At 53.4% G+C, this 19,427-nt stretch overlaps 1 pseudogene; it reads right to left on the bottom strand.

The window, feature by feature from the left end:
- The window catches only part of LOC127474814 (zinc finger protein 208-like), a 549,167-nt pseudogene that overhangs the window by 448,035 nt on the left and 81,705 nt on the right, over positions 1 to 19,427 (bottom strand).

The following is a 19,427-nucleotide window of genomic DNA, read 5'->3' as shown; positions in this document are numbered from 1 at the left end:
ACCTGAGACACTTTCATCTGGTCAGTCCCATCCCCCTGTCCATTGTTGGATGTCACTCAGGAGCCCAACTCTTGGTTCCCTGTGCATCTCCAGGATGGACTTTCACAGCCAACCTCTCTGCCCTGGTGGCAGGAGGGCCTACCCTGATAAGGCCTAAAATCCCATCAGACAATGCCAACAGTGCCAGCTCTCATGCAAGCTGTCTGTGAGATCTGAGAGTTACCGGTGGCACCATGGGAATGGTTTTGGTGTTGAATGATGCTCAAACCAGCCTGGTTCACCCAACTCCAAACACACATCCTGCTTTTGGAAGTTGGATGGGACAGTGAAGCTGGTAACTGGTCTGTACATTTGTGAGGAGCAGTCAATCCCTTCCTACTATAGAAGTCCAGTCCCCTTTCATCCAGGCAGGTTCTTCTAACACAGCCCTTCTTGGGGTAGATGTGTGGAGATTCCTGCCTTGGGTGGGGACACCCTCCAAGGACACTCCTCAAGGTTGAGCAAAAGAAATCTCCCCATGACCGTTGGTCTGGTGAGTTCCATCAGATCTCTACTTAATAATTATTTCTTTTGGCTAGCTTTAATATAATTGTTCAATAATTTCTTCAATATAGTGCACTATCCTATCTTATACTGTACAACTAGCAGTTTTAGCCTTTGTATTGTGTAGTAAATAATTCTGATTAAGATCTTTTGTCTGATCATTTGTAAGAATAAATGATTCTTTTCATATAAATACTCTCATTTTGCCAATCATTAAAACGTGTGGGACAAAAGTGGTTCGGTCACAATTCTGTAATCCCTTAAATTGAATTTGTTGACAAAATCTGAGGCAAAGATTGGATCCCTTATTCCTTGAGGCTTCGCAGTGTTACAATGGCTCCTTGATTCCATGAGGTTGCACTGTTTCCCAGCGTTCTTGGGCTCCATAAAGCCCTGCAGTGTGACAATGGCCCACTGATTCCATCATTTTCCCAGTGTCACAATGGACCCTTGATTCCATGAGGTTCCCCAGTGTCACAGTGTTCCCTTTGACTCCAGAAGGCCTTGCAGAATCAGAATGGTCCCTGGATTCTGGGAGGTTCCACAGTGTCACAATGGACCCTTGATTCCATGAGATTCCGCAGTGTCTCATTGGTTCCCTTTGTTCCCAGGAGGTTCCTTTGTTTCCATCAGGCCCTGCCACATCCCAGACTCCCTTTGGTTCCATGAGGTGCTGCAGGGTCACAATGTCCCCTTTATTCCATGAGGTTCCACCATCTCCCATGGTTCCTTTGGTTCCATGGGATTCCACAGGGCCAAAACTCCCTGATTCTTATCCTTCCAAAATTTGTGGGCCCATTCTATCCCTGCCTGGGATGGAGCACTACTGTGTTTCTGCAGGAATGGATCCATGGCCATCCTGCCACTGCGCCAATTGAATGCTGCACAAACGTCACTGCAGGCCCAACCCTGGATGCAGGAACAGTCTGGGAACTCCAGGCCTGCTCCCATTCAGCAGAGACAGTTGGGGTCCCAAAGAGCACAAGTGATTGACTGCAACCCCTGCAGTTCTCTGGCATTGCTGGGGACAAAGGCATGAACTGCCAGGAGCTCTGCAGAGCCCTGACAGTGCCACTGCAATCCCAAGCTGCATTGCCCGGGGCAACCCTCAGCACAGCCAAGGCCACAACCCTTCCTGAAAGGTGTCCCTTCTGGGCAGGGCCAGGGGGACAAACCCCTCCATCTGTCCCTGCACATGTTGTGTCCAATTCTCATCCCCCACTTAGGGACAAAGTCAGGCTACATTTTATACCTTATTAACCAGGACTGTGGAAAGTGCTGTGGGTGGGACTGTGGTCCAATTTCCATTTAATTTGTGGGCACGTTGTACAGAATATTTCTTGGTAAGAGGTGCACTTGGTTTGTACAAAACATCTCTGGGTATCAAGGAGAACAAAGAGACCATGCAGCTTTCACCTTGTTCCATTTTCCTCGTCCGTGATGTGTCAACACACACCACAGGACTTTCATCTGATTTCCGTGTCTGTTCTGATCCCCACGGGCCCTGTAGTGATTTGAGCTTTGCATTTTCTTCACTCTTTTGTGCTTCCAACCCACACACCCCCTCCAGTCTGGGCCTCCCAAAGAACTCAGGAGTCTGCTGTTAGTGTTTCCCACTGCAAGGGCTGGAACTTGGGCCACAATCTGTGCCAGGAGCAGAGAGACCCCTGGACAGAGAAACTTCTTGGCAATGGAATTATTAAGAAAAAAGGACAGGCTGTGGGGATCAGTGTCAGGGCATGGCCTGGGAAGTGTCTTGAGCAGCCTCCTGTTTAACAGGACCAGCTTTTTCATTCCCTTTTCCCTCTGTTTTCTCATGCTTGTTCCTCCTCAAACTGCCGTGATCCCATCCTTTCCTTTCCTTTGTTTCTTTCCTAGAAATCCCATGACAAGTCTTCCTCAGTCCCCAAATGTGCTTTCTTGTTGCCCATCATAAGTTTCAGACCCTGAGCATGGAAACTCCATCCACATCTGTGAGGTCACGCTGGGAGGCTCTGCCATTGACCTACTTGGTGAAGGCTTCACACAAATATTTTGGAACTCTCTTTTAATTATTTTTTTTACCTTTGGGGCTTAGAAGGGTTTCTCTAAAAACATGGCAATTCATGTCCTCAACATGATAATTCTTTGGAGAAGGAGTTTGAGACTCAAAGAATCCCAGAATGGTTTGGGTTGGAAGGGAGGTAAAAGGTCATCTTGTCCAAGTCCCTGGACATGGACAGTGACATCTTTTACTAATTGAGGTTGCTCACATTCCCTGACCTTGAACAAATGCAGGGATGGGACCTCCACCTCTCTGGAAACCTGCTTCAGTTCTTACCGCCCTTATTGTTAAATCTTTCCTTCTATTATCCAATATAAAACACTTATCTTTCAGTTTGAAGCCACTGCTCGATGTTCTGCCACTACAGGCCTTGGTAAAAATATCCCTGGGATTTCCTTAGACTATGAGCAGGACATTTTCATCTGCAAAAAAATTAGTGAGTGCCCAGAGATCTCCCAAGATGGGCTTTAAAGGTCTCAAGCACATGAGTACTAGAGAGGGGCTAAGGAGCTGTGGCCTCACTGGTGTGGAGACTGAGGACAGTACAGGACAGCCCTGAGAGGGCTTGAAGGGAGGATTTAGAGATGGTGGATCCTTTTGTCAGAGCAGGAAAGAGCATGAGAAAGAAAAAATTAATGCCAAGTGCAGCTGGGGATGTCCCGAGTGGACATGAGGAAAGAGGAATTTCATTCCATGGGAAACGCTGTGCTGGAACACATCACCCAGAAGGAGTCTGGATGAACCCAAGGCTTTGTGTGTGCAGGAAGAGCCAGGGAGGACGCAGAGATGTCAGTGCAGGAAGGTGCCAGCCAGGTGGGGCAGCCGGGGGGATGACGACAGCCTGCAGGGAAAGGGGCAGGGCATGGACACCGTAGGACAGCCTGGGCTGGAGAGGAGACAGGCATGGGGAGAAGCTGAAAGGCCCTGACAGAGCCAACTTCTGCAGGCCTTTGGCCATGGCTGCTGTCTGTGCCCCTGATGCCAGGAGGAGGGGAGTGTCCCTTGCAGCCCTGGGGCCTCATGGCCTCCTTGTCCCTGCTCAGCAGCCTGGCAGGTGCCACCCCATGGTCCTGCCCTTGGCATTGCACATCCCACATCCCAGTGCCCCAGGAAGAGCCCTGAGGAATGAGGCAGGGACAGCATCTGCCTTCCCAGGGGCTGGGGGTCAGGCCTTGGCCCGTTGGATTAATGAAATACATCCAGGTTTCCTCAGCATCAGAGCCCCCTTTCCCTTGCTTGTCCATTCTTGTCATCACTGCAATTTTCTGTTCCAACTTGAATCTGGGGACACTTTCACAGTTGTGTCCCACATTGAGACCCAGTAACAGTACAAGAAACTTCAGTATTTCAAACTCATTTTGAGTTCTTGAAAAGTTGTTTGAACTTACTCTCAGGGACTGAGTTTCACGTAAACAACACAAACCCCCTCTGGGGGTCATTAAAGACATGGAGCTGTTGCTGTGCTGCTGAGCTGGGCCAGGCTCCTGGCACACAGGGAGCTCCTGGCAAGCAAGAAGAGCTTCAAAGAGACAGCTCTGCTGGTGAGCAGCTCCTCTGCACAGCCCAGCAGGGCTGAGGGCACTGCCTGCAGCACCCAGGGCACAGGAGAGAAGGCAGAGAGATGAGAGGCAGCCTGGGCTGGGAGGTGACTGAGCTCTAACTAGGCAAGAAACCTTCCCAGCATTTGAAGGAAGAATTCTCTGGCTGTAGGAAAGTTCAACTTGCCTTCCTGGAGGCATCTCCTAAAGCTGCCACATCCCACAGCTTCCAGGATCTTTCAGCAGCACTCTCCCAGTTGCTGCAGTGCAGGGGAAGTGGCCATATGGCAGAGCAGGGCAGGAGCTGCAGGCAGCAAGGGCAGAGAGGAGAAGGGAGCAGGAGGTTCAAGGGATCCTGGGGTGGGAGGACAGGGCAGAGCTGCTCAGGGCAGGAACCTTGCCAGCCCTTTGCCACGCTCAGGCTGTGGCTGCAGAGCAGTGCAGGTGAGTTCCTGCAAGTGCCTCTCCCAGCTGCCAAATGGCAGCAGTGGCAGGAGCTGTCAGGATGGCTCTGCTGGATTTGCTGGGGTGCAGCAGGAGAAGCTGCTGCAGAGCAGGACTTGCTGCTGCCCCATCAGAGGCCCAGGGCCAGAAGGTTCCCTGTGGCAGGGCTGGCTGTGGGGTGGGAAGGTGGGGGTGCAGCCAGGGGTGCCCAGGGCTGTGGGGCAGAGCAGGGTCCTGCCCCCAGGGCTCCGTGTGCTGGGGCAGGGACTCTGCTGCCTGCCAGGGTCAGCTCTCAGCCCAGCCAAGGAGCTGCCACGGGGCTGGGGGAGAAGGGCTGTGGGGAAGGAACAACTCCTGGGAGGGCAGAGCAGGGCAGAGTCCTTCTGATCTCCAAAGTGGGCTGCAGGGATGGGGGCTGGTCACAGCTCCAGATCAAAGCAGGACGTTTCCCAGAAGGTATTTGCAAGAGGCACAGACAGACAGGGGATACCTTCAAGAGAATGAACCAGTTCTATCAGTGTTATACTCTGGGTTGTCTGGGTGCTGACTGCAACAGGGAAATGAATCTGTGAGCACAGGAGGAGACACTGAAACTTCAACTCTGTTAGAGGGGATTGAAGATGAGAGTATCAGACATCAAAATTGTCTTATAGACAGTAGCAGTGTCACTTTTCCAGCCTCCTCAGGGTTGCCCTGACATTGCCATCAGAACCTGCCCAACCAGAGATGCCCCTGGGCAGTGCCCTGTGCTGCTGGGAGGGCTCTGCAGGGCAGAGCTGAGCCCCCAGGGCTGGGATGGGCTCTGGCAGCACTGGCAGGGTCCAGCCCTGGGCCCAGGGAAGCAGCTGCTGGCAGGGACAGCTCCAGGCATCAGAGCTCTGGGCAGGGAGTGGGGGGCAAGTGCCCCCAAGGCCTGGGGGAGGGGGTGTTCAGGCAGCTCTGGGGGCCCTTCCCTGCAGCTCTGCTGGGCACTGTGTGCTGGGCCATAGAAATGAGGATTCCTGCAGTGGAAAAGAACCTTCCCCAGATGTGACAGTAAAAATAGAAAACATAGGTACAATTATTCTTAGCTCCGACTGAATTCTGCTCTGCAGCCCCAGCTCTTCTGAGTCATGGGTGTAGAGATGGAACTTTTGTATTCAAAATGTGTTACATCTGACATTCCTTGTGTGTGTGAGAGCTCTATCAAAAAGGATCCATGTCCCACTGCAGCAGAGCAAACCTGACTCCTTGGCAGTGCATTTGGTGACATTTGACACATTGATTTCTTTTAGAAATGGAGTGGCTTTTTCATAGAGGTCTGTCTGAACTGTCTTCTCCTTTCCTGAACAGGCCCTATGCTAAGAAACAACAGATGTCCAACAGCAGCTCCATGCCCCAGTTCCTCCTCCTGGCATTCGCAGACAGGCGGGAGCTGCAGCTCCTGCACTTCTGGCTCTTCCTGGCCATCTCCCTGGCTGCCCTCCTGGCCAACGGCCTCATCCTCAGCGCCGTAGCCTGTGACCACCACCTGCACACCCCCATGGGCTTCTTCCTGCTCAACCTCTCCCTCACAGACCTGGGCTGCATCTGCACCACTGTCCCCAAAGCCATGCACAATTCCCTCCATAACACCACAACCATCTCCTACATGGGATGTGCTGCACAGGTTTTTCTCCTCATATTCTTATTTGGAGCAGAGTATTCCCTCCTCACCATCATGTGCTACGACCGCTACGTTGCCATCTGCAAACCCCTGCACTACGGGACCCTCCTGGGCAGCAGAGCTTGTGCTCACATGGCAGCAGCTGCCTGGGCCACTGCATTTCTCAATGCTCTACTGCACACAGCCAATACATTTTCCCTGCCCCTGTGCCAGGGCAATGCCCTGGGCCAGTTCTTCTGTGAAATCCCTGCCATCCTCAAGCTCTCCTGCTCACACTCAGGCTACCTCAGGGAAATTGGGCTCACTGTGGTTAGTGCCTGTTTAATATTTGGGTGTTTCATTTTCATTGTGTTCTCCTATGTGCAGATCTTCAGGGCTGTGTTGAGGATCCCCTCTGAGCAGGGACGGCACAAAGCCTTTTCCACGTGCCTCCCTCACCTGGCTGTGGTCTCTCTGTTTGTCAGCACAGTCACGTTAGCCTACCTGAAGCCCCCCTCCATCTCCTCCCCATCCCTGGATCTGGTGGTGTCAGTTCTGTACTCAGTGATGCCTCCAGCACTGAACCCCCTCATTTACAGCCTGAGGAACCAGGAGCTCAAGGATGCCCTGGGGAAAATGATAACTGGATGTTTTTTGAGAAGAAATAAACTGCCTCTTTTCTTCTGCAGAACACTCATGGCGTAACTCATTTTGCGTCCAGCCTGCCTTCTAAAGCTTTTGATATTGTTTGGGGGGGGGGGCTTCCTTTTTTGTTCATCTCTTCATGTCATTACCACTGAAATTTTATTCTTCATCCCATATAATTCACTCTCTACCTCTTTTTTCTGACCCACAAAATGTACTAATCAGGAATCATGCTCTGTGTGCATTTAAACAAAATAAAAGTTTGTGCAACAAGGTATTTGTCAAACATTCTCCCTGTGTTAGTTTGTACATGAGGAATCACAATCTCTGAGTGTAAGAAAGGACTTGAATTCTTTTTTCCAGATTCTTTCTCCAAGACCTCCCCTGAAGCTGGAGGGCATTTCCATGTTTGCAGATGTGGAGGGGAAAAGAGTCCCAGCACTGCCAGGGAGCACCAGCACTGGGTCTGTTCAGAGCCGCTCTCTTTGCACTCCCACCCTCTCCTTTCCTGTCCGTGCCCAAGGCCTGAGTGCTCTGGCAGCTCAGTCACTGTCCTGCTGTGGGTCAGGCCTGTGAGCACAGGCAGGGACAGGCCCTGGGCACTGCTGGGACAGGGCTGGGCTCCACAACAGCAGTTCCAGCAGCAAAGGGGTTCCCCTCCAGGCACTTCCTCAAGGCTGAGGTCTTTTCTCAACACTGGTATCGAGAAGAAGTCCAAGGAATAGACTCTCCAAAGTCTTGTTGCTTTGCTTGTTTCTCCATGGAGACAGTGCAGTGAGGTCAGGGACCCACTGGGACTGCACGGACTGAGGGCTGGTTCACATGTTGTGTGTTGGTGGCCAATGGCCAATGGAGGTGACAAATGATCTCCAAGTCACCTGCCTGGGGCTCTGCAGCTTGTGAGGGCTCTGATGGAGGTGAGGACTTGTCTGTAGGAACTCAGGAAGTTCAGGAGAGCAGAGAGGATCTGCAGGGACAGCCCGTCCCATCCAGTCAGCAGGGAATGGAGCCCTGGAGCAGAATCCTGCCCAGGGTGGAGTTACCAGAGATCAAGTACTAAATCTTGCTGTGAAGGGGCAAACAGAGCTCTGCAACTCCAGGGGATGCAACAGGTAGAGGGAAAACTCTTGCAAGTGACTTCTCTTGCCCTCAGTGAACTTCCACAGGTCAGTCAAAGGCAGCTCCCAAAGCCATGTCCCAGCTCTGGAACAAGGCAGGGCCCCTCTGAGCCCCCTCCATGGCCACACAGGAGCGTCTGTGGGAGGTGGTCAGTGGCAGGGAGCACCATCAGCTGGCTCTGCCTCCCAGCTTGTCCAGCACAGCCAAAGGCTCTGAGACGTCTCAGGGTTCCTTTGGTTCCATGAGGCCCTGCAGTGTCACAGTGGCCCCTTGAGTCCATGAGGTTCCTCAGGGTCACAATGGCCCTTTGGCTCCATGAGGTTCCAAAATGTCTCAGGGTTCCTTTTCTTCCATGAGGCCCCACATGTCAAAATGGTCCCATGGTTCCACCACATTTCAGTGCTCCTCTGTTGCTTTGTTTCCACGGGGCCCTGCAGTGCCACAATGAACGTTTTTTCCCATGAGCTTCCAAAATGTCTCAAGGTTCCTTTTTTTCCATGAGGCCCCGCATGTCCCTTGGTTCCATGAGATTCCACAGTTTCCCTCTGTTCTTTTGGATCCATAAGGCCCTGTAGTGTCACAACTGCCCCTTGATTCCATGAAGTCTCACAGTGTCCCTGGATTCCTTTTCTTCCATGAGGTTCCCCAGTGTCATAATGGTCTCTTGATTCCATGAAATTCCACTGTGGCCCAGGGTTTCTTTGTTTCCAAGAGGCCCTGCAGTGCCACAATGGCCTCCTGATTCCATGGGTTTCTGCAGTGTCACAATGGCCCCTTTATTTCAGGAGGTTGCCCACGGTACCTGGGTTCCTTTGGCTCCATGGGGCCCTGGAGCATCCCAGTGGCCTCTTGATTCCATGGGTTTCCCCAGGGTCACAATGGCCCCATAATTCCATGAGGTTCTGCAGTTTCACAGTGGCTCCTTGATTCCAGGAGGTTGCACCGTGTTATCACAAAGCTGAGCCCATCCTGATGAAAGTCTGAGGAGGTTGGGAGGAACTGGGACAAAAGAGAAGGAAACTTGAGGAAGGAAAGAGGGGCTTGACCAACAGAGAGGAAGGATTTTGATGAGATAAAACCAGGTTCAGGTAATGCTGAGGGTGCTGAAACACTGACTGTGCAAACACTCTTGGTAGGCCTTTACTATCTTTGTAACCTGAAGCCCCAACACTACATAAAAATGCTGCCCCTCCCATGGAAAGGAATCCACTGCTCTAATTCCAAGGCAGAAAAAGTGCAATCCCAGAACTCCAGATTCTTATTTGTACTCCAGTGCCCACCCCATTCCCAAACCTGTAGTACCAGTATGAAAAGCCAAGTTTTAATCCTGACCCAGCCCCAAAACCCACTTCCCCTAATCATGAACTGCCAGCAGAACAACAAACCTCCCAAAGTTTTGCCTAATCCCACCCTGAGCTCTAAACCCCAAGCCCTGACCATTAAGCACCCCCACAGCCCTTGGGAGCAGGGCAAGGACCTGCAGGGCCCAGAGCAGGCCCAGGGGGTTGGCAGAGGAATGGGAGGTGATCTGGATCTGCTCAGCTCTGCAGTGACCCCCAGGAGAAGGGCCTGGGCTCTGGGAGGGATGTCCTGTGGCACAGGGGCTCAGGATCCAAGTTCAGAAGGCCAAGTGCACATGGCAACAGCCAGAGCTGGTGCAGAGACATCAGGGAGGGTCTAGAAATGCTGCTGGGAGGGGGTGGGAAAGCAGGAGGGGTGTGTGCAGCCTGCAAGGTCAGAGCAGCAGCAGGGCCAGGGCAGGACAGCCTGCAGGAGAGATGGCCAAGGGCTCTGGCAGGGCTGCAAGGCCCAAAGGCACCCAGGCCTTTGTCCCCTTGCCTCTGGTAGCTGCCTCTGCCACTCAGGCCACCACAAGACACTTGCCTGGCAGGTTCTGCACTTGGGTTCTGCCTCGCCCCTCCCTCAGGAGCCTGGCAGGGGTTGCCCAGTTTTGGGCCTTTGTTGTTCCTCCCCCTCCCATCCCAGTGCCCCCCAAACAGCCCTGAGCCAGCCGGGAGGGACAGGATCTGCTGGGCCAGGGCCTGGGGCTCAGGCCTTGGCCTTTGTACTCCACAAAACCAAGGCAGGCTTTGCTCAGCATTGCAGGGGCCTGCCCAGAGCCTTTGTCTGCCTGCACTCCTGGCCTCCAAGGAGCTGCTCCAAGGAGTCCCTGGGGAGGCTTTGGCAGTGCCTGCCCTCAGTGGGGCCCAGCAATGCTTCAAGGCACTTGCACTTTGGCTTCTGACTTCTTCAGCAGCTGCTTCAATCTTCTCTCAGTCCCTCAGGATCATGGGCTGGGCTGCAAACACACCGTGGGGCTCATTAAATTCCAGAAATCTCTCAGGATCTCTTTGTCTTCCTTTAATTGTCTTCAAGGCAATTTCAAAACAAGTCTTCAAAATTTGTATTTTTTTTTTTTTTTTAATTAAAGGATGGCTATTTTTTAGTTCAGAGAAGTGGTGATAGAGGTGTTCTCCAAGTGATCTTGATGCTGAGTGTCTCCTCAGGAGATCCACACTGACCCTGGATGATCAACCTTGCTCCTCACCCCCCAACCTCACCACTTCTGACATGGCCTATCTTGGACTGACAGCTGATGCAGCTCCAAACACACTGTGGGACCCATTAAAACACTGAAAAACAAATTATTTTTCTTTCTTTAATTGTCTTCAAGACGTCAACAACAAATTAGAATTGTTTTGTAGTTTAGCTAAGGAGGAAGATTTTAAAGTGGAAGTCACGAAAAATATATATTTTTGGATGAAAGAAAATGATTTACACAGAGCCTTGGGAATGCAAGAGGGTCAGGGCACAAAGGATTTGGATCCAAAGATAAGGGGCAAAAGAGATTAGTAGCACTTAATCATTGACCAGTTGAACAATTATCAACTGGTTCAATAGGATTTGCTACAATTTTAACAGTGACTGAATTACAGATTCACAATAACAACATTCATCATCATCATGTCTAGGCTTCGTGAACCACCACAGTCAATTCACACCCACGCCCAGGCAGAGATGTGTGGACACATCAAGAGCTGGGTGTGGAAAGGTCCCTCTCCCAAATTCTCCTTGTTGTCAGGGAAACACTCCCACAAATCCCTTTGTGTTTCCCACCAGACAAGGGTCACAGCTGGAGGAGTGTTTGTTGAGGGGGATCAGAATTGTCCTGGGCATCAGCGAGGGTCTTTGGAGTGTTGCAAACTGGAGGGTTCCTGAGCTGGGAGAGGCTGCCAGAGGTGTCCCACTTGAGAGGGAGGTGCTGGGGAGCTGCCAGGGCCTCCCTCAGCCCCTCTGGTTGTGGGCTCCCAAGGGGACTGGCTTTAGTGATCTGCTGAATTTCCATCCTGGTGTCAGGAATGACTGGAGTTTCCCAAATATTTGGGAATTGGATCCAAACTGTTCCATTTGGGTTACGATTCAGTCAGGGAATGTTCCAAGGTTTTCATGGGATGACTGATTATCCTGTGTTCCCCAGCTCTTACACCCATCCCAGTCAGTTGGATGGTTCATTGACAATGTGTCCCGAGGGGCGGCACCTCCGATGCCATAGAAACCCCTCCCCTGGATTAGGAAACCTTTGGAATTCAGGAGGTGTCCCAGTGGAGCATGAAAATGAACAGCAGTTTTCCCAAAGCCCAGCCCCAAGCAGAACAAAGCCAGGCCCCATCAGTGTCAGAGCAAAGGTCCCCCATGGCTGTGTCCCTGTGGCCGCTGAGGCGGCAGCGCAGGCCCGAGGCGGTGCCGGGTCCCGGTGCAGCCGGGGCAGAGCGGCGGCTGCGCGAGCGGCAACCCCGGCGGTGAGTGCGGCAGCCCCGTGGGAGCGGCGGCTCCGGGCACAGACGCCGGCGGCAGCCGCTGTGGCTCCTGGAACCCAGTGGCCATTGGGACACTGCAGGGCCTGCTGGAATCCAGGGGCCGCTGGGACACTGGGGAGCCTCTTGGAGCCAAGGGAACCCTGGGATGTTTTGGAACATCCTGGAATCAAGGGGCCATTGTGACACTGCAGGGCCCCATGGAACCAAAGGAACCCTGAGAGTTTTTGAAACCTGATGGAATAAAGGGGCTGTTTCTGGCAGGATGCTCTGCTTTGGTAATACCTAAAAAATGGTCAGAGATTGCAAACAATGCACACTCTCTGTGATGAGTTACTGCTGGTGCCAAGGTGCTGTTTTTAATGTTGAATTATGCTAAACCCAAAATGCTTCAAAAAACTTCAAACACACATCCTGCTTTCTGAAGCAGGATTTGACAGATAAGCTGCTTCCTGGCCTGCAAATATGTCTGGCAGTCAAACCCATGATACCTATAAAAACCCCGTCCAACTTTCACGTGTCAGATTCTTCTACAGACTTCCTTGAAGTGTGTGGAGTTTCTGCCATGAAGCAGGGACAGCTCTTCATGGTCACTGCCCAGGGGTTGGGTGGAAGACAAAGAATTAACCCCTGTCATTGTGTGATGAGTTACCTCAATCTCTGTTTCAGGATTGTTTCTTTTTGCTGGCTTTGATCCAATTGCTTTAATAGAATGACTTTGATAGACTGCACTGCCCTATCTTACACTATACTGCTAGGGGTTTTTGGCTTTTATACTGTCCAGTAAATAATTCTCTTTAAAGTCTTTTTTCTGTTCACTTGTCTGATCAATTGTCTATTCATTTGTCATAATAAATAATTAATTTTATAGATATATTTCTGATTTGCCATCAGTAAAACCTGCAGGACAAAATGATTGAATCACACCTATAGAATTTCTTTGGTTTAAACCAAAATTGGAGCCTGAGATTGGATCCAGCCCCCCCCAGGCTCCTCTCTGAGAAGGAATTTAGAAAGCAAGGGGGTCCTTTCTGCCCCTCGTAGCTCAACAAGACGGCTTCTGCCATCAACTTTGTCTAAGCCTTCCACCCCCCAGCCCCAAGCCGTGACACATGGGCATGTCTTGTCCATGCAGTGCAAACATGGACTCCTGAGCTGGTCATTTGCTGTCCCTCCTTGGAGGGAAGAACAAGCCCAATGGCCTGGGGTGAGAGGCCAGTGCTGGGAGCGGCGCTGGCTGTGCCAGGGCACTGCTGGGTGCCCCCACCCTGAGCACTCCCCCCCTCGTGCTGGTCACTGCTGTTTTCCTCTGCAGGGCGTTGTGTTGGGCACATCCTGGAGAGCAAAGTGGAAAGCAGATGGAAGCTTTGAGGCCCTGGCCTGAGGAGATGCCCCTGCAGGATGGCAGTGCTGCTGCAGAGGTCAGCTCTGTGCCAGCAGTGCCCGTGGCTGTCCCTGCCTGCAGTCCCTGGACAGTCCTGCAGCAGGACTGGCACCGACTGCCAGAGCACTGAGGCCTCCAACAACACAGGGCTCTGCAGGACAGTGTGGAAGGGAAGGGAGAGGAGGCCAGGCAGGAGAAGGGCTGCTGCTCCCTGGCAGTGCTGCTCTGCTGGGACTCTTTTCTGGCCCAGCTCTGCACAGAGGCACCGACCCTGTAGCTGCAGAGAAGTCAGAGAGGAAAGATGTCAGGCAAACAAGCCAATGCAGAGTTCTTTATTTGGTATTTAAGCAGACAGTGAGTACAATTCCCAATTTATACAGTCTCTAGGCCAGGCTAGAAAGGCAAGCACTGAATTGAAAGTTATATATCTGTATATATATATATATATTCAACACCTGAGGATGTATTCTGTAGAATGTGTCATAGATATTTGGGTTGGGTCTGGTTGAGCTGCAGTTCAGTTCCCCACAGCAGCCCTCCCAGGGCTGGGCTTGGCATTGGCAGCTGGAAGGGTGTTGAGAACACCCCAGTGTTTTGGCCACTGCTGAGCACAGCACCAACACTGGGACATTCCTTCCTTAGCTGAGGGCAAGAGTCTGGCAGGGGACCCAAGTAGGCCAGCTGAGCCCAACTGACCCAAGGGACATTGCAGCCCATGGGAGGTCAGCTCAGCTCTAAAAGCTGAGGCCCGGAGCAGGAGGGGGGCATTCATTGTCTGATGGCTGCCTGCTGAGGAACCGTCCCGCGGACCCAAGCCCTGCTCCTCGGGAGTGGCCGACCATGGCTGCTCATGGGAAGCAGAGAACAAACCCTGCTACCTCCTGCTTCTGTGTGCACATGCTTCGTTTTGCTTTTTGCTTTAATAAAACTGCCTTATCCCAACCCACTATTTTGTTTTTCCCACCTTACTCTCTCCCATGTCCTGCTGGGAAAGGGAGTGATAGAGCGACTGGGAGGGCACCTGGTGTCCAGCCAAAGTCAACCCACCACACACCTGAACACTTCCAGAGACTGCACCACCTCCCTGGGCTACTTGTTCCAATGCCTGAACACTCTCGCAGTGGGAAAAGTTTGTTTGTAACATCTAATCTGAGCCTCACCTGATGCAACTGATGGCCATTTCCTCTCTTCCTGTCACTAAAGGCTTTGCGGAAGAGACCGACCCCCATCCCATTGTAGAGAGCAATGAGGTCCCCCCTGAGCCTCCCCTTCTCCAGACTCAACCAGCCCAGTTCCCTCAGCCGTCCCTCAGCAGACATGTTTTCCAGAGCCTTCCCCAGCTCCGTTCCCTTCTCTGGACACGCTCCAGCCCCTCAAGGGCCTTTTGGCACTGAGGGGCCAGAACTGGACACAGCACTCCAGCTGGGGCCTCCCCAGTGCCCAGCACAGAGGGGCAATCAGTTCTCTGCTCCTGCTGGCCACACTCTTCTCCACAAAGGCCACGATGCCCTTGGCCTTCTTGCCCCCCTGGGCACACTCTGCCTCATATCCAGCCCCTGTCAAGCAGCACCCCCAAGTCCCTTCCTGCTGAGCAGCTCTCCAGCCCCTCTGCCCCCAGCCTGGAGCGTTCCAGGGGGTTGTTGGGACCAAAGGGCAGACCCTGACACTTGGCCTTATTGATCCAGCCTGTCCAGATCCCAGAGCATGTTCCAGCAAGGACATGGTGGAACCTCATGGAACCAAGGACCATTGTGACCGTGCAGGGCCTTCTGGAGCCAAAGGAGCCCTGGGACACTGTGGAATCTTATGGAATAAAGGCAGCAGTGTCATCCTGGGAAAACTCCTGGAATTCAGGGCCCATTGTGACACTGCAGGTTCCCACGGAACAAAAGGAACCCTGGGACGCTGCAGAAACTCCTGGAACCAAGGGACCATTGGGACACTGAGGGGGATGATGGAATCAGGAGTCCATTGGGACAGTCCAGGGCCTCATGAAATCAAAGGAATTCTGGGACACTGTCCAACCTCCTGGAATCAAGGGTTCCTGCTGACATGTGTGTCCTCCTGGAACCAAGGGAGCCCAGAGATATTTCTGAACCTCCCAGAATCCAGGGGCCATTGGGACCCTGCAGAACCTCCTGCATTCAAGTGCTCCTTGTGAAACTGCAGGCTCTCCTGGAACCCAAGGATTCCTGGAACACTGCAGAGCTCACGGAACCAAGGGGCCACTGTCCCACTGCAGCTCTTTCTGAAGCACAAGGGACACTGGGACAATGGGAAATCTCCGAGAATCCAAAGGGCATTTGGGGACTGCAGGGCCTCATGGAACTAAAGGAACCTTTGGAGACTGTGGAAGCTCATGGAATCCAGGGGCCATTGGGACATGTGGGGCCTCCTGGAAGTAAAGGAACCCTGAGAATTTTTGTGGGAACAAGTTAAGGCAGCAGCAGCTGCATTCAGTTAATCAGGATCCAAAAGGAGTGTTTTGGCCCTGACTGGTGTTTTCCATCCAGAGAGTGCTGTTTGCCAAAGTGGAAACCACTTGGAACGCTCTGCATGGCAGCCTGTGTTTTTGTCTGGTGGCTGAACACAGCCAGCACATGAGGGGAGGGGAATGTGTGGGATCAGGGCACTGTTTTGGGGCCATGCTGGGAATTCCGGTGGACTAAAAGACAAAGCCCAGGCGCTGTTTCCAAAGGAACCCCAATGAAAGGGGGACGCTGGAAAGATGGGCGGACAAGTCCTGAAATGGAACTCTGTGTGTGCAGCCTCATTTTCTCCTTCAGCAGCCATAGGAGAGGGGGCAAAAAGTGGGGGTTGGGAGCCCAAAACTGTTTTGGAGGGAAACTGGAGATTGAGGGGACAATGGGAAAGTGGGAGGAACAGGGAGAAGGGTGGAAAAGAGAGGATAGTCTGGTAGGTCTGGCAGTCCCATGGGGGTCTTTGGGCACAGGGGGCTGTGAAAGGGGGGGGGTGAACCTTGAGCTTCCAACTTACTGTGGGGTGCTGGGGGCTGCTGGATCCAATCTCAGCCTTGGATTATGCCAACAGTTTAATTTAGAGGAATTACAGAGGTGTGACTGAAACACTTAGGTCACCCAGCTTTTAATGATGGCAAATCAAATCTATTGATACAAATGAGTTATTTAGGGTTACAAATGACCAGACAAAAGATCTTCATCAGGATTATTTACTGCACAATAGAAACACTAAAACTACCAGTAGTGAAGGACTATTGCTTTACATATGACAGTGGTTGACACTAAAGCAATTCTACTCAAGGTGGCACAAAAGCAATAATTCCTAATTAGAGATGGATGGAACTCCCTCAGACCAATGCTCGGGGGGAGATCTCTGCTCTCAACCTCCAGCGGTGACCTTGGGGGGTCCCCAGTCAAGGCAGGAATCTCCACACTCCCCCCAAGAAGGGTTCTGTTGGAAGAAGCTGCCCCTGGGAAAGGGGACTGGCCCTTTCTCGTCAAAAGGGACAGACTGACAGTCACTGGACTCAGAGGTTGCCTCACCATCAGGGGCTTCATTCACGTTGGAAGCAGCAGCCAAAATTCTTCCTGCACTCGAGGCACTGGTAGGGCTTCCCTTACTGGTGGGTCCGTTGGTGTCTGGTCAAGCCAGACCTGTTGGTGAAACTCTTCCCACACTCCCCACACTTGTAGGGTTTCTCCCCGGTGTGGATGCGCTGGTGCCTGACGAGGGTGCAGTTCCGCTTGAAGCCCTTCCCGCAGTTGGTGCAGCGGAAGGGCCTCTCATCCGTGTGCGTCCGCTGGTGCTGGAGGAGATGTGAGCTGCACTGAAACCTCTTCCCACATTCCCCACACGTGTAGGGCCGTTCCCCAGTGTGGATGCGCTGGTGGGTGATGAGGTTGGAGCTGTTCCTAAAGCTCTTCCCACATTCCTCACAGAGGTAGGGACATTCCCCAGTGTGGATGTGCTGGTGTTGGATCAGGCTGGAGCTTTTCGTAAAGCTCTTCCCACATTCCTCACAGAGGTAGGGACGTTCCCCAGTGTGGATGAGCTGGTGTTGGATCAGGCTGGAGATGCTCTTGAAGCTCTTCCCACATTCCCCACACGTGTAGGGCTGTTCAGCAGTGTGGCTGTGCTGGTGGCTGAGGAGGCTGGAGTTGTACCTGAAGCTCTTCCCACATTCCCCACATGTGTAGGGCTGTTCCCCGCTGTGGATGCGCTGGTGGTAGAGGAGGCTGGAGTTGTACCTGAAGCTCTTCCAACATTCTCCACACGTGTAGGGCCGTTCCCCAGTGTGGATGCGCTGGTGGGTGCGGAGGTTGGACCTCTGCCTGAAGCTCTTCCCACATTCCCCACACGTGTAGGGACGTTCCCCAGTGTGGATGTACTGGTGTTCCATCAGGTGGCTGTTCTTCCTGAAACTCTTCCCACATTCCAAGCACCTCAAGGGCTTTTCCCTGCTGGGAGGCTGATCAGGGACCACCAGGTCAGAGCTCTGGTTCAAGCTCCGGCCGCCTTCCCAGCACAGGCTGGCTCTTTCCTCCTCAGAGCACCCTGGGCTGGCTTTGGAGCCCCTCCTGCGGGGGGATCTCCGGCCCTTTTCCTCCCCGCTGCCTTCCTGCGCCGGGGAGCCCTTCAAAACGGCCTCTCCCACCAGGGTCTCACGGGGGGATTTGTCCTCCGCGCTCTCCGTCCTCAGCTCGGGGCCTGGGGCAGGAAGCAAGAAGGACAGGCAGGGGATTTGCCTCCGGCCCACAGGGAAGGCCAAGGACATCCCCCCAACTCCGGCCCCGGCAGGACGGCGGCGCCAGCGGGGTTGTCCTGCAGCCGGGGCCATGCTGGGCTGACAGAGCCAGCACAACACCCGCCCAAAGGGACACTGACTTCCTCCTCACCTGCCTGGGGGGCCCAAGGCATCTTCCTCTTCCTCCCAGCCTCCTCCTCCATCCGCCCAAGCTTTGGGAAGGACAAATCCTGATGGGGGGAAAACAAGGGCTGAGCATGTTGGCTTGGGGGTTCCTCCTGCCCAAGTCCATCTCTAGAACTCACCGGGCATCCTGTGTCCATAAAAACCTCCAAAACACCAAGACTCATCCCAGAAAAACCCAAATCATCGACATTCAGGCAAAAGCCTATAAGAAATAGTGAGAAGACTCCTGCCCCCCCAAACCGCAAAAAGTTGAGATTCAGTTAAAAAATACTCTAAAATATGAAGATTAGCCCAAAAAAATTCTCCTAAGAGTTCCCCTTCTCTGGTTTCCCCCCTCTAGGGTTCAGAGAGTCTCTCCTGTCTGGGATGCTGGGAGTGTTGGGGGTCCCAAGGCTCCCTTCTCCTCTGATTCTCGCTTTCGGGATGCTGCATTCCCAGAAATTCCCCCTCTCCAGGTTCTCCACTTTGTTGTCCTAGGGGATCCCAGGGGTCCCCACTGTCCAGGCTTCCCCTTATCCGTGCCCCCCCTCTCCAGGCTCTCAGGGCTCTCGAAGCTCCTCCCTATCTCCAGCCTTCCTCGCTCTCCAGGGATCAAGGCATGGGGACACCGAGGTACCCCCACGGCAACCCCGCTCCCGCTCTCCCCACTCCCCTCAGCCCCCCCCTCCCACCCCTTTCCCATCAGGCCCCCAAACCCCGGCTCCCCCCAGCTCCCTTTGGGGGTGACCCACCCGCTCTTTTCACTTCTCTCTGTACAAAATTGCTTCCCAATATCCAACCTAAACCTCCCCTGGCACAGCTCCAGACCCAGCCCTCTTGTCCTACTGCTGCTTCCTGGCAGAACAGCCCCACCCCCACCTGGCTCCAACCTCCTGGCAGGGACTTGCAGACAGTCAGGAGGTCTCCCCTGAGCCTCCTCTTCTCCAGCCTCAACACCCCCAGCTCCCTCAGCCTCTCCTCACACCACTTGTGCCCCACTCCCTTCCCCAGCCTCGCTGCTCTTCTCTGCTCCTGCTCCAGCCCCTCCAGGGCCTTCCTCAACTCAGGGGCCCAGAGCTGGACACAGCACTCCAGGGGTGGCCTCACCAGCGCTCAGTCCAGCCCAACAATCCCTTCCCTGCTCCTGCTGACACACTCTTCCTCACACAGGCCACCAGCCATTGGCCCTCTTGGCCACCTGGCCACACTCTGCCTCCTCTTCAGCTCCCTGTCCATCCCCACTCCCAGCTCCCTTTCTGCCTGCCTGCTCTCCAGACACTCTGGCCCCAGCCCGGGGGGCTGACGGGGCTTCTTGTGGCCAAAGGGCAGGACCCGGCCCTTGGCCTGCTGGAACCTCATCCCCTTGCAATCAGCCCATGG

The sequence above is a fragment of the Manacus candei genome, unplaced genomic scaffold, assembly GCF_025592945.1.
Source record: "Manacus candei isolate 608988 ecotype Guabito, Panama unplaced genomic scaffold, ASM2559294v1 h1tg000045l, whole genome shotgun sequence".
NCBI classification, from domain to species: domain Eukaryota; kingdom Metazoa; phylum Chordata; class Aves; order Passeriformes; family Pipridae; genus Manacus; species Manacus candei.
This window is presented reverse-complemented; position numbering and strand designations above follow the sequence as displayed.